This window comes from Somniosus microcephalus, chromosome 20, assembly GCF_052327205.1.
Source record: "Somniosus microcephalus isolate GS21.2 chromosome 20, FLI_Smic_1.0, whole genome shotgun sequence".
NCBI lineage: Eukaryota > Metazoa > Chordata > Chondrichthyes > Squaliformes > Somniosidae > Somniosus > Somniosus microcephalus.
In genome coordinates this window covers 62,175,109-62,190,012 of record NC_141006.1, presented here as the reverse complement: position 1 = coordinate 62,190,012, position 14,904 = coordinate 62,175,109, and the positions used below count along the sequence as shown (strand labels likewise).

At 51.3% G+C, this 14,904-nt stretch overlaps 1 protein-coding gene across 1 annotated transcript in view; it reads left to right on the top strand.

Annotated features, from left to right (window-relative positions):
- Positions 1–14,904, top strand: part of LOC147103336 (transcription factor HIVEP3-like) — a 492,205-nt gene that overhangs the window by 110,234 nt on the left and 367,067 nt on the right. The window lies entirely within an intron of this gene.

Genomic DNA, 14,904 nt, shown 5'->3' with positions numbered 1-14,904 from the left:
GTCACTCCTCCCGCCGTCACTCCTCCCGCCGCCCCTCCTCCCGCCGTCACTCCCCCACCATCACTCCTCCCTCCTCCCGCCGTCACTCCTCCCATATAACACAGCAGCCGCCATTACATTGGATGTTGTCAGAAGAGACGACTAACTTACTCAGGAATTATTACCTTGCCGGGTGCCCATTAATACTTTTTCACTTCTCAATTTGTGGTAACTTTTATTTTCAAAGAAAGCAGTTTCAGACAACTTTCAGTAGCTGCCAGTATTTCAGTAACATCATGTGTCCCCTCATATAAGCATTCGCAGACATGTGGTTTTCCCATTAGATGCTTGCTACTGACTACCAGGAATTGAACATGTGGGAAAGTTCTATATAAAAGTTAAACAAAAAAAATATTTACTGGCTCCCCTGAAAGCTCAGAGACGAGAAGGAACTAGGTTCAATTCCCAGTCTATGCCTAGTAAGCTGACCTCAGCCAGGGCTGATTGTAGTGGTGCTACGACTGATTTTGAAACCTCTGGGCTTGAGGAAGAAAACATAAGAACAAAACATAGGAGCAGGACTGGGCCATTCAGCCCCTCAAGCCTGTTTGGCCACTCAATGAGATCATTGCTGATCAGTATCTTAACTTCATCCACCTGGCTTGGCTTTTATTCCCTTGGCTAGCAAAAATCTATCAATCACGGATTTAAAATTATTAATTGAGCTACCATTGACTGCTTTTTGTGGGAGAGAGTTCCACACTTCTACCACCTTTTGCATGGATTACATAGAAAATACAGCACAGAAACAGGCCATTCGGCCCAACCAGTCTATGCTGGCGTTTATGATCCACTCGAGCCTCCTCCTGTTCTTCCTCATATAACTATCAGCATAACCCTCTATTCCCTTCTCCCTCCTATGCTTATCTAGCTTCCCCTGTGGTAGTGAGTTCCACATTCTCATCACTCTCTGAGTTTCTTCTGAATTCCCTATTTAATTTCTTGGTGACTATCTTATATTGATAGTCTCTAGTTTTGCTCTTCCCCACAAGTGGGGAGTGACGGTGGGGGGAGGGACGGCGAGAGGAGGGACGGCGAGAGGAGTGAGGAGTGACGGCAAGAGGAGTAACGGCGGGTGCAGGGACGGCGAGAGGAGTGACAGCGGGAGGAGTAACGGCGGGTGGAGGGATGGCGGGAGGAGTGACGGCAGGGGGAATGACGGTGAGGGGAGTGACAGCGGGAGGAGTAACGGCGAGAGGAGGGACGGCGGGAGGAGTGACGGCAGGGGGAATGACGGCAGGAGGAATGACGGTGAGGGGAGTGACGGCAGGAGGAGTGACGGCGAGAGGAGGGACGGCAGGGGGAGCGACGGTGGGGGGAGTGACGGCGAGAGGAGGGACGGCGAGAGGAGTGAGGGTGAGGGGAGTGACGGCAGGGGGAGGGACGGCGAGAGGAGGGACGGCGAGAGGAGTGACGGTGAGGGGAGTGACGGCAGGAGTAGTGACGGCGAGAGGAGGGACGGCGGGAGGAGTGACGGCAGGGGGAGCGACGGCGGGAGGAGTGACGGTGAGGGGAGTGACGGCAGGGGGAGCGACGGTGGGGGGAGGGACGGTGAGGGGAGCGACGGTGGGGGGAGGGACGGTGAGGGGAGCGACGGTGGGGGGAGGGACGGTGAGGGGAGTGACGGCAGGGGGAGCGACGGTGGGGGGAGGGACGGTGAGGGGAGCGACGGTGGGGGGAGGGACGGTGAGGGGAGCGACGGTGGGGGGAGGGACGGTGAGGGGAGCGACGGTGGGGGGAGGGACGGTGAGGGGAGCGACGGTGAGGGGAGGGACGGTGAGGGGAGCGACGGTGGGGGGAGGGACGGTGAGGGGAGGGACGGTGAGGGGAGGGACGGTGAGGGGAGGGACGGTGAGGGGAGGGACGGTGAGGGGAGCGACGGTGGGGGGAGGGACGGTGAGGGGAGGGACGGTGGGGGGAGGGACGGTGGGGGGAGGGACGGTGAGGGGAGGGACGGTGAGGGGAGGGACGGTGAGGGGAGGGACGGTGAGGGGAGGGACGGTGGAGGGAGGGACGGTGAGGGGAGCGACGGCGAGAGGAGGGACGGCGGGGGGAGTGACTGAATTTAAATAAAGGAAACTACGATGGTATGAGGCACGAGTTGGCTAGGATGGATTGGGGAATGTTATTTAAAGGGTTGACGGTGGATAGGCAATGGCAAACATTTAAAGATTGCATGGATGAACTACAGAATTTGTTCATTCCTGTTTGGCATAAAAATAAAACAAAAAATGTGACTCAACATTGGCTAACAAGGGAAATTAGGGACAGCATAAGATCCAAGGAGAGGACATATAAATTGGCCAGAAAAAGCAGCAAACCTGAGGATTGGGAGCAGTTTAGGATTCCGCAAAGGAGGACAAAGGGATTAATTAAGTGGGGAAAAATAGAGTATGAGAGTAAGCTTGCAGGGAACATAAAAACTGACTGTAAAAGCTTCTATAGATATGTGAAGAGAAAAAGATTGGTGAAGTCAAGCGTAGGTCCCTTGCAGTCAGAATCAGGGGAATTTATAATGGGGAACAAAGACATGGCAGTCCAATTAAATACATACTTTGGTTCTGTTTTCACAAAGGAGGACACAAATAAACTCCCAGAGATGTTGGGGAACATAGGGCCTAATGAGAGGGAGGAACTGAATTAAATCAGTATTTGTAGGGAAATGGTGTTAGGGAAATTGATGGGATTGAAGGCTGATAAATCCCCAGGGCCCGATAATCTGCATCCTAGGGTACTTAAGGAAGTGGCCCTAGAAATAGTAGATGCATTGCTGGTCATCTTCCAACATTCGATAGACTCTGGAACAGTTCCCATGGATTGGAGGGTAGCTAATGTAACCCCACTATTTAAAAAAGGTGGTAGAGAGAAAACGGGGAATTATAGGCTGGTAAGCCTGACATCGGTAGTGGGGAAAATGCTAGAGTCCATTATAAAAGATGTAATAGCAGAGCACTTGGAAAACAGTGACAGGATCGGACAAAGTCAACATGGATTTACAAAAGGTAAATCATGCTTGACTAATGTACTGGAATTTTTTGAGGATGTAACTGGTAGAATAGATAAAGGAGAACCAGTGGATGTGGTGTACTTGGACTTTCAGAAGGCTTTCGATAAGGTCCCGTATAAGAGACTAGCGTGCAAAGTTAAGGCACATGGGATTGGGGGTAAGGTACTGACTTGGATAGAAAACTGGTTGGCAGACAGGAAGCAAAGAGTTAGAATAAACGGGTATTTTTCCGAGGGAAGGCAGTGACTAGTGGGGTACTGCAGGGATCGGTGCTAGGACCCCAGTTATTCACAATATATATATTAATGATCTAGACAAGGGAACTAGATGTAATATCTCCAAGTTTGCAGATGACGCAAAGCTGAGTGGGCGTGTGTGCTGTGAGGAGGATGCAGAGAAACTCCGGTACGATTTGGACAGGTTGGGCAATTGGGCAGATGCAGTATAATGTGGATAAATGCAAGGTTATCCACTTTGGTGGCAAAAACAGGAAGGCAGATTATTATCTGAACGGCAATAGATTGGGTAAAGGGGAAGTGCAATGAGACCTGGGTGTCCTTGAGCACCAGTCGCTGAAGGTAAGCATGCAGGTGCAGCAGACGGTTAAGAAGGCAAATGGTATGTTGGCCTTCATAGCGAGAGCATTCGAGTACTGGAGCAAGGATGTCTTGCTGCAGTTGTACAGGGCCTTGGTGAGACCACACCTTGAGTATTGTGTGCAGTTTTGGTCGCCTTACCTGAGGAAGGATGTTCTTTCCATGGAGGGAGTGCAGGGAAGATTCACCTGGGATGGCAGGAATGACGTATGAAGAGAGATTGGGTCGATTAGGTTTATATTCGCTGGAGTTTAGAAGAATGAGAGGGGATCTCATTGAAACTTATAAAATTCTAACAGGACTAGACAGACTAGATGCAGGAAGGCTGTTTCCAATGGCGGGGAGTCCAGAACCAGGGGTCACAGTCTAAGGATAAGGGGTAAGCCATTTAGGACTGAGATGAAGAGGAATTTCTTCACCCAGAGAGTGGTGAACCTGTGGAATTCTCTACCACAGAAGACATTTGAGGCCAATTCATTAAATATATTCAAGAAGGAGTTAGATATATTTCTTAAGGCTAAGGCGATCAAGGGATATGAGGAGAAAGCAGGGACAGGGTACTGAGTTTGGATGATCAGCCATGATCGCATTAAATGGCGGAGCAGGCTCGAGGGGCCGAATGGCCTACTCCTGCTCCTATCTTCTATGTTGACGGCGAGGGGAGGGACAGCGAGAGGAGTGACGGCGAGGGGAGGGACGGCGGGAGGAGGGACGGCGGGGGAGGGACAGCGAGAGGAGGGACGGCGAGGGGAGGGACGGCGGGAGGAGGGACGGCGGGGGAGGGACAGCGAGAGGAGGGGCGGCGAGGGGAGGGACAGCGAGAGGAGTGACGGCGGGGGAGGGACAGCGAGAGGAGGGACAGCGGGGGAGGGACAGCGAGAGGAGTGACGGCGAGGGGAGGGACGGCGAGGGGAGGGACGGTGGGCGGAGGGACGGCGGGCTGAGCTAGTTGATAGAAACATAGAAGATAGGAGCAGGAGTAGGCCATTTGGCCCCTCGAGCCTGCTCCGCCATTTAATGAGATCATGGCTGATGATCCAAATTCAGTACCCTGTCCCTGCTTTCTCCCCATATCCCTTGATCCCTTTAGCCTTAAGAAATATATCTAACTCCTTCTTGAATATATTTAAGGAATTGGCCTCAACTGCCTTCTGTGGTAGAGAATTCCACAGGTTCACCACTCTCTGGGTGAAGAAATTCCTCCTCATCTCAGTCCTAAATGGCTTACCCCTTATCCTTAGACAGTGACCTCTGGTTCTGGACTCCCCCGCCATCGGGAACATCCTTCCTGCATCTAGTCTGTCTAGTCCTGTTAGAATTTTATAAGTTTCAATGAGATCCCCTCTCATTCTTCTAAACTCCAGCGAATATAAGCCCAATCAACCCAATCTCTCCTCATACATTATTCCTGCCATCCCAGGTATCAGTCTGGTGAATCTTTGCTGCACTCCCTCCATGGCAAGAACATCCTTTCTCAGATAAGGCGACCAAAACTGCTCACAATACTCAAGGTGTGGTCTCACCAAGGCATTGTACAACTGCAGCAAGACATCCTTGTTCCTGTACTCGAATTCTCTCACTATGAAGGCCAACATACCATTTGCCTTCTTAATCGCCTGCTGCACCTGCATGCTTACCTTCAGCGACTGGTGCACAAGGACATCCAGGTCTCGTTGGACTTCCCCTTTACCCAATCTATTGCCATTCAATAATAATCTGTCTTCCTGTTTTTGCCACCAAAGTGGATAACCTCGCACTTATCCACATTATACTGCATCTGCCATGCATCTGCCCAATCACCCAACCTGTCCAAATCATACTGGAGTTTCTCGGCATCCTCTTCACAGCACATACACCCACCCAGCTTTGTTCTTTGATTTCATTTGAACCAGGGGAACGAAGGCTACAATTGGCCTTAGCGCTGAGGGCTGGGAGAAGAAAAAACAGCCTGGATCCTCGTTCCTTATCACTATTACATGCCTCGTGTTGGCAAGGTGACTACTGAATATCTCCCACTGGTGAATGTGGATGTTGGGTGACAGTGGCATCGGCCTTGGCTATGATGCCCTCTACAGTTGAAAAGCCTGCCAACCTGTGGAAATGCTGATGACTTGGGTGAGCTGGGGTGCCCGCAGCCTTGTACCCCAGCACCATTCACTGACCTGGGTGAGCTGGGGTGCCCGCAGCCTTGTACCCCAGCACCATTCACTGACCTGGGTGAGCTGGGGGTGCCCGCAGCCTTGTACCCCAGCACCATTCACAGACCCGGGTGAGCTAGGGGTGCCCGCAGCCTTGTACCCCAGCACCATTCACTGACCTGGGTGAGCTAGGGGTGCCCGCAGCCTTGTACCCCAGCACCATTCACTGACCTGGGTGAGCTAGGGGTGCCCGCGGCCTTGTACCCCAGCACCATTCACAGACCCGGGTGAGCTGGGGGTGCCCACGGCCTTGTACTCCAGCACCATTCACTGACCCGGGTGAGCTGGGGGTGCCCACAGCCTTGTACCCCAGCACCATTCACTGACCTGGGTGAGCTGGGGGTGTCCACGGCCTTGTACCCCAGCACCATTCACTGAGCTGGGGGTGCCATCGGCCTTGTACCCCAGCACCATTCACTGACCTGGGTGAGCTCGGGGTGCCCGTGGCCTTGTACCCCAGCATCAGTCAGCGTCTGCAGAAGAGGAGGGGAGTGAAGATTCTGATCGGAGTCGCCACCTGAAGCGTTAAGCTGCCCTTTTCTCTATTCAGGCGCTGACGGACCTGTTTATTTCTGCCGGTTTCTGTTTTTATTTCAAGCTTTGCGGCACCTAACAGTTTTTGTTCCCCTCCTTATCTCTGTGTTGCGAGAGTTAGTTAGGCTGCAATTCCAGCAGCTGTGCGAGCTTTCCCCTATTGCCGGTGTAAAGCTGTTTGAGCAGCGTCCGCAGGAGGCTCTGCGATAGCTCCAAGAGCTGAACATAGGAAGGGGAGATGGCCATTCAGCCCCTTGAGCTTATTACATAGAATAGCATAGAGATAGACCATTCAGCCCAACTGGTCATGCTCCAGACGAGCCTCCGCCCACCACTCTTCATCCAACCCGATCAGCATATCCTTCTATTCCTTTATCCCTCATGTGTTTATCGAGCTTCCTCTTAAATGTATCGATGTTATTTGCCTCAACTACTCCCTGTGGTAGCAAGTTCCACATTCTAACCACTCTCTGGGTTAAGAAGTTTCTCCTGAATTCTTTATAGGATTTTTTAGTGACTCTCTTATATTTATGGCCCCTAGTTTTGATCTCCCCCACAAGTGGAAACATCTTCTCTACGTCTACGCTATTGAACCCTTTCATTATCTTAAAAGACCTCTATCAGGTCACCCCCAGCCTTCTCTCTTCCAGAGAAAAGAGCCCCAGCCTGTTCAATCTTTCCAGATAGGTATAACCTCTCAGTTCTGATCATAGCAGCAACTTACATCTATTTAGCACCTTTAATGCAGTAAAACGTGCCAAGGTGCTTCACAGGAGCGTTACCAAACAAAATTTGACACCGAGCCACATAAGGAGATATTAGGACAGGTGACAGAGGTAGGTTTTAAGGAGCGTCTTAAAGGAGGAGAGAGAGGTAGAGAGGTGGAGAAGTTTAGGGGGGGAATTCCAGAGCTTAGGGATGAGGCAGTTGAAGGCACGGCCACCAATGGTGGAGCTGTGGCAGAGCCACCAAAGGACTCAGAGCGGTTGTACATAATTCCTTTAACAGCAATGTAGTCACTGTCTGTGCCTGTACCTTTAATTACACTGTTTGACTGTACAATGCCTAGTTACCTTTACAGCACGGTTTCAACGTGATGACATCATGCCGTTAGTCACGTGATGCCCCAATGGCGGGAAGAACGTGATGACGTCATGACATCACTCTCCTGATCAGAGGATCAGTCCTCGTGGAGCCCTCAAGGAGAGTAGACCTGTTATTGATGTGTTCTAGCAGTTTCCAGTTTAAACTCGTTTGTTTTCATTAAAGTTCATTAATTTAATTACCTCAGTCGAACTCAGTCTTTTTGATAGGAACCTCCGTTCCTACATTGGTGACCCCGACTTCTACGAACGATTTTCGTGGAAGATTCGACATGGACACGAACGCCGTCACGCTGAAATTGCCACAGTTCTGGGAGCAACATCCAGGCTGAAGCCCAGTTCGCTATTAGGAACATCATCGCGGATCAGACCCGTTATTATTACGTGGTCTCCGCCCTCGACAGCGCAACTGCATCACGGATCATCAGCCTCATCGGTAGTCCTCCTACTGACAGCAAGTATGATGCAATTAAGGTGCGGTTGCTTCAGGGTTTCGGGCTATCAAAGTCGGAGCGTGCTCGCCAGCTCATCACGCTGCCCGGCCTCGGGGACTCCAAACCGTCCGAGCTCATGAGCCAAATGCTCACGCTCTTGGGTACTGAACCGGAATGTTTCATCTTCCGGGAGCCTTTCCTCTATCAACTGCCTGAACAGGTTCAGGCTGCCCTGGCCAGCTCCAACATTACTGACTGCGCCAAGCTTGCGGCCGAAGCCGAAAGGATTTTCACGGTTACCCAGCAGTGCTGCGCGGCCACGAGGCGCCCACCCCCCATGGACGCGGTCCCGGTTTCTCCTACAGCGGGCTGGTGCTCCTACCACACCCGTTTTGGAGCGAAAGCACGATGCTGCCATTCCCCTGCAGTTTTTCGCCAAAAAAAAACCCAAGAAGGCGCAGGCGGCATCCCTGGCAACGGATGACCAAGTCTAACGATGGCCGTCGGTTCTATGGGGAAACTCCTCTATATCGCCGATTCCCTCTCGGGCCGCCGTTTCCTTTGTGACACCGGGGCGCAGTGTAGTATTCTACCTGCGTTGAAGCTCGACACACAGACTAGGAACCTCGGTTTTTCCCTCGTAGCGGCTAATGGCACAGCTATTCGAACGTTCCGAAAGCGGCGGGTCGAAGTCTGTTTCGGCGGTCAGCGCTTCTTTTGGGATTTCGTCACAGCTACAGTCTCACAGCCTATCCTAGGGGCAGATTTTCTGTGTGCCAACAGCCTACTAGTCGATGTCCGACACCGCCGGCTGATCAACGCAGCCACTTTCCACTCGATCCCATGCTTCCACGGTACCTCCGTGGTGCGCTCCATTGCCTGAGCTTTCCCTCCTCCAGATGACTTCACGCGGCTCCTCGGGGAGTTTCCAGAGCTGACAAGGCCCACCTTCTCCTCTTCGGCAATGAAACATGGTGTTGAACATCACATCACCACTACTGGCTCCCCGGTTTATGCACGGGCTAGAAGGCTCGAACCTGGCAAGCTTGCAGCTGCGAAGGCGGAGTTCGCCACAATGGAGCGGCTCGGCATCATTAGGCGATCGAAGAGTCCCTGGTCTTCGCCTCTCCACATCGTGCCGAAACCAGGCGGCGGCTGGCGGCCATGCGGTGACTACCGACGCCTCAACGACGCCACCACTGCGGATCGGTACCCGATCCCACATATCCAGGACTTCTCGGCCCACTGGGCGGGAAATACTATCTTCTCTAAAGTCGACCTCATCCGTGGATATCACCAGGTTCCAGTGCACCCACAAGACGTCCCGAAAACCGCAGTCATCACCCCTTTTGGCCTCTTTGAGTTCCTGCGGATGCCATTTGGCTTAAAGAACGCAGCACAGGCGTTCCAGCGTTTAATGGACTCCGTTCTTCGAGACCTGCGTTTCCTTTTCATCTACCTTGACAACATACTCATCGCCAGTGCCAGCAAGGAGGAGCACATCTCCCATTTGCGTTCCCTCTTTACGCGCCTCGGCCAACACGGTTTAATCATCAACCCAGCCAAGTGCCAGTTCGGCCTGCAACAAATCGACTTCCTGGGACATCGCATAACATCGGACGGCGCCGTCCCTTTGGCGACGAAGGTTGAGGCGGTTACTTCTTTCCCGCGGCCGTCGACAGTCAAGGCCTTGCAGGAGTTCCTGGGGATGGTCAACTTCTACCACCGTTTCGTCCCCAAGGCGGCTCAACTCATGCAACCCTTGTTCGGGGCCCTCAAGGGCAAGTCCGGTAAAGACCCAATCAGCTGGACAGCTGAAATGATCCAGGCATTCGGAGACACCAAGAACGCTTTGGCCAACGCAACCATGCTGGCGCACCCACTTCCAGGTGCTACTATTGCCCTTACCACCGACGCGTCAGACTACGCCATCGGTGCGGTGCAAGAACAGTGGGTCAACGGCACGTGGCAACCGCTGGCGTTTTTCAGCTGTCAATTGCGAGCAAATGAAAAAAAGTACAGCACCTTCAATAGGGAACTACTGGCCCTTTTCCTGTCCATTCGCCATTTCCGGTTTTTATTGGAGGGGCGCCCCTTCACGGCTTTTGTCGACCACAAACCCCTTAGGTTCGCCATGGCCAAGACCACCGAACCGTGGTCCGCTCATCAACAACGTCACTTGACGTTCATTCCCGAATTTACCACGGACATTCAACATGTGTCTGGTAAGGACAACCTGGTGGCAGATTGCCTCTCCCGTGTGACGGTCCACGCGGTGCACCTGGGGATCGACTACGCCCTCATGGCGGCAGATCAGGTTTCGGATTCAGAGGTCCAATCATATCGAACCGTTCCCTCTAGCTTCCAAGCGACCGACGTCGTCTTCCAGGCCGCAGGTGCCACGCTCCTTTGCGACGTTTCCATGGGAGTTCCTCGTCCCATAGTGCCAGTCGCATGGCGCCGGAGGGCTTTTGATGCCATACACGGGTTGTCGCACCCAGGGATGAAGGTTTCGCAACGGCTTATGTCAGCCAAGTTCGTCTGGAAAGGTATGCACATCGACATCCGTGACTGGACTAATACCTGCGTCGTATGCCAGAAGGCCAAAGTCCAGCGTCATGTCAAGGCTCCAGTGGCTGTGTTCACTGTTCCAGAGCGTCGTTTCGACCACGTGCATGTGGACCTCGTGGGGCCGCTTCTGCCATCTCAGGGTTATACTCATCTCCTCACCATAGTGGACCGCACCACTAGGTGGCCAGAGGCAATTCCTTTGGTTTCCACCACGTCGGATGACGTCGCTAGAGCTTTCATCTCCTGTTGGGTCGCCCGGTTCGGGGTACCGGCGGACATCTCCTCTGACCGCGGGCCACAATTTTCCTCGGATCTTTGGAACGCTGTGGCTCAGGGGCTCGGTACCAAACTTCATCGCACCACCGCCTATCATCCGCAGGCAAACGGCCTTTGCGAGAGATTCCACAGGTCGCTTAAAGCCTCTCTTCGGGCCAGTCTTCAAGGCGCAGGATGGGTGGACAGACTCCCATGGGTCCTGTTGGGTCTCCGTACGGTGCCCAAAGATGATCTACAATCGTCTTCGGCTGAGCTCGTCTATGGCCAGCCCCTCCGTGTACCAGGAGATTTCCTCCCTTCTCCCACAGAGCCATGGTCTGCCTCCCGGCAACTCGTTCGTCACCAAGAAGCGGCCAGATGCTTTGCCCCGATACCTATGTCCAATCACGGTTTGCAGACCTCCTACGTGCCACAGGGACTGAAGAATGCGGAGTATGTCTTCATCCGACACGACACTCACTGGGATCCGCTCAAGTCCCCTTATACTGGTCCTTTCCGCGTCATCGAACCGGGAGACAAATCCTATTTGGTCGACGTCGGAGGGAAACCGGATCACATCTCGGTGGACCGCTTGAAGCCAGCTCACCTGGACTTGGACCACCCTGTCGTAGTCGCTCAACCACCCAAACGTGGCCGACCGCCCATTGCCGCCGCACCTGATCAACCAAAGCTGCCTGACAAACCGACTGTGCTCACCGCGCCTGCTCAGCCGCCACCGACTGCCAACTCGTCCACCGGTCATCAACCTCCTCTACCAGGGTATCGAAGTCGATCGGACAGGCTCATCAGGCCTCCTCCTCGCCTCACCTTTTCTGTTAAAGACAATTCTGGGGGGGCGCATGTGGCGGAGCCACCAAAGGACTCAGAGCGGTTGTACATAATTCCTTTAACAGCAATGTAGTTACTGTCTGTGCCTGTATCTTTAATTACACTGTTTGACTGTACAATGCCTAGTTACCTTTACAGCACGGTTTCAACGTGATGACGTCATGCCATTAGTCACGTGATGCCCCAATGGCGGGAAGAACGTGATGACGTCATGGCGTCACTCTCCTGATCAGAGGATCAGTCCTCGTGGAGCCCTCAAGGAGAGTAGACCTGTTGTTGATGTGTTCTAGCAGTTTCCAGTTTAAACTCGTTTGTTTTCATTAAAGTTCATTTAATTTAATTACCTGAGTCGAACTCAGTCTTTTTGATAGGAACCTCTGTTCCTACAGAGCGATTAAAATCAAAGATGTACAAGAGGGCAGAATTAGAGGAGTGCAGAGATCTTGGAGGGTTGTAGGGCTGGAGGAGATTACAAAGATAGGGAGGGACAAGGCCATGGAGGGCTTTGAAATTAAGGATGAGAATTTTAAAATCGAGGTGTTGCTGGACCGGGAGCCAATGTAGGTCAGTGAGCACAGGGATGATGGGTGAATCGGACTTGATATGAGATAGGAGACAGGTAGCAAAGTTTTGGATGTGTTCAAGTTAATCCTTGTAAATCGTGGCTGATCTGTATCTTAACTCCATCTACCCAGCGTGGTTCCATAACCCTTAATACCCTTGCCTAACAAAAACCTATCCATCTCAGTTTTAAAATTTTCAATTGACCCCCAGCCTCAACAACTTTTTGGGGGAGAGAGTTCCAGATTTCCACTGCCCTTTGTGTGAAGAAGTGCTTCCTGACATCACCCCTAAACAATCTAACTCTAATTTGAATGTTATGTCTTCATGTTCTGGACCCCCGCCACCAGAAGAAATGGTTTCTCTCAATCTACCCGATCAACTTTAATTAGCTTAAATCAGCTTGAAAACTCCCAGGATGGAAGAAAAGCCCCTTTGGCAGAATTACAGGGACTTTTCTAAAGCCCAGTTCCGTGTACTGTCAGTGGTCTCCCATCAGATCTTGACAGATGTTTTGCATTCATTAAAACACTTCTACGCTTGTTCAATTGGCAGTGATTGCACCGTAACCAGGCTTTTGGCTTTAACTGCTGTTGCTGTCTCTCATGGGAGTGCTCAATGAAAACGTTACTTTTACACTCCTGAAGTAATTCTTTCCTGTCTGCTTTCACTATTAAGAACTGGATTCTTTAGTTCAGACGTGTTCAGTAGTGTTACCGTAGTAACTGATTTTTGGACTTGAAGTACCGTAATCCCAGTCCAGGTGAGAGAAACACCAGTTTGCACAGGATATAAACCTTCCAGCACATTCAGTTTCTCCATTTAATTAATATTCCGCTCAAAAAAAATGTTGAATATTGAAGAAAAACAAAAGACTTGCAATTATATAGCGCCTTATCACACCCCTCAGAACAATTGCCAAGTGCTGCAAATGCAGTGACTTACTTAGCATTGTTTTGAAGTGCAGGAACTGTTGCTATGCAGACAAAACTCAACCACTATTTTGTGCGCACAGCAAGATCCCACAAAAAAAACACTGGCCCAGAAATTCGGGTCGAGGGCTTCCTGCGGGTGTAAGCCCCCGACCTGCACTTACCTTGCACACCGGCCGTTGAGCTGTGGGCCCCCGTGGAATTCTGATCCTGGGCCTGCTCCAACTGCCGGCGCGCAGTGCTTGCGTATCCCAGGGGCGCAGTTAGTTCGATGCGTCCCCTGGGATCACGTGGGCCATGGGGAGCCAATCGGAGCAGGGAATGCTTCCGTCATAAGTTTGACAGGAAGGGCTGTCAAACTTATAAATACTACAAGCCCCAAAACATCACTAAATCTTCAAATAAATGTTTTAAAAACATCAAATTTTTTAAATAAACTATAAATTACATGAAATAACTTTTAAACAATAATTTAAATTTTTGAGAAAATTTTTTTTATTTTCTAATGGGGCTAAAAATAAACTTACCTTTCTTTAAAGTATTTAAAAATAATAAACCTGTGGAAAAAATGTTTTAATTTTAATTAATTCACCACTTACCTTGTAAAAAGCAGGCCTTGCGACTGCATTTTATATGTGTAACTACTGGAGACTCACCCTCCCGGGAAAACCTGCAAAAAAAAGTAAGTTCGATGCGCATGCGCAGCCTCTCCTGCACACGCGTTCGAACTCTGAACCCCTTCTTTCAGGGGAACGGAAGTGCCGGTTTCCCGCGCATGCGCAGTGCATGCAGGAAACCGGCACTTCCATTGGGCTTACGGGTGAGTACCCCGTGCGTACTCACCCGTGGAGACCCGAATTTCTGGGCCAATGTGATGAATAACCAGTTACACAAAAGCAAAATACTGTGGATGCTGGAAATCTGAAATATAAACAGAAAATGCTGGAAATACTCAGCAGGTCAGGCAGCATCTGCGGAGAGAGAAACAGAGTTAACGTTTCAGGTGATTGAGCTTTCATCAGAACTGGAAGAAGTTAGAGATTTAACCGTTTATAAGCAAGTAAAGAGCCAGGGAAATGGGGGGAAGGGGGAATGGGAGGAAGAATCATAGAAACATAGAAACATAGAAGATAGGAGCAGGAGTAGGCCATTCGGCCCCTCGAGCCTGCTCCGCCATTCAATGAGATCATGGCTGATCATCCAAATTCAGTACCCTGTCCCTGCCTTCTCCCCATATCCCTTGATCCCTTTAGCCTTAAGAAATATATCCAACTCTTTCTTGAATATATTTAATGAACTGGCCTCCACCGCCCTCTGTGGCAGAGAATTCCACAGGTTCACCACTCTCTCGGTGAAGAAATTCCCCCTCATTTCAGTCCTAAATGGCTTACCCCTTATCCTTAGACTATGACCCCTGGTTCTGGACTCCCCGGCCATCAGAAGCATTCTTCCTGCATCTAGCCTGTCCAGGCCTGACAGAATTTTATAGGTTTCGATGAGATCCCCTCTCAATCTTCTAAACTCCAGTGAGTATAAGCCCAATCGACTCAATCTCTCCTCATACGTCATTCCTGCCATCCCAGGTATCAGCCTGGTGAATCTTCGCTGCACTCCTTCCATGGCAAGAACGTCCTTCCTCAGGTAAGGCGACCAAAACTGCACACAGTACTCAAGGTGCGGTCTCACCAAGGCCCTGTACAACTGTAGCAAGACATCCTTGTTCCTGTACTCGAACCCTCTTGCTACGAAGGCCAACATACCATTTGCCTTCTTAACCGCCTGCTGTACCTGCATGCTTACCTTCAGCGACTGGTGCACAAGAACA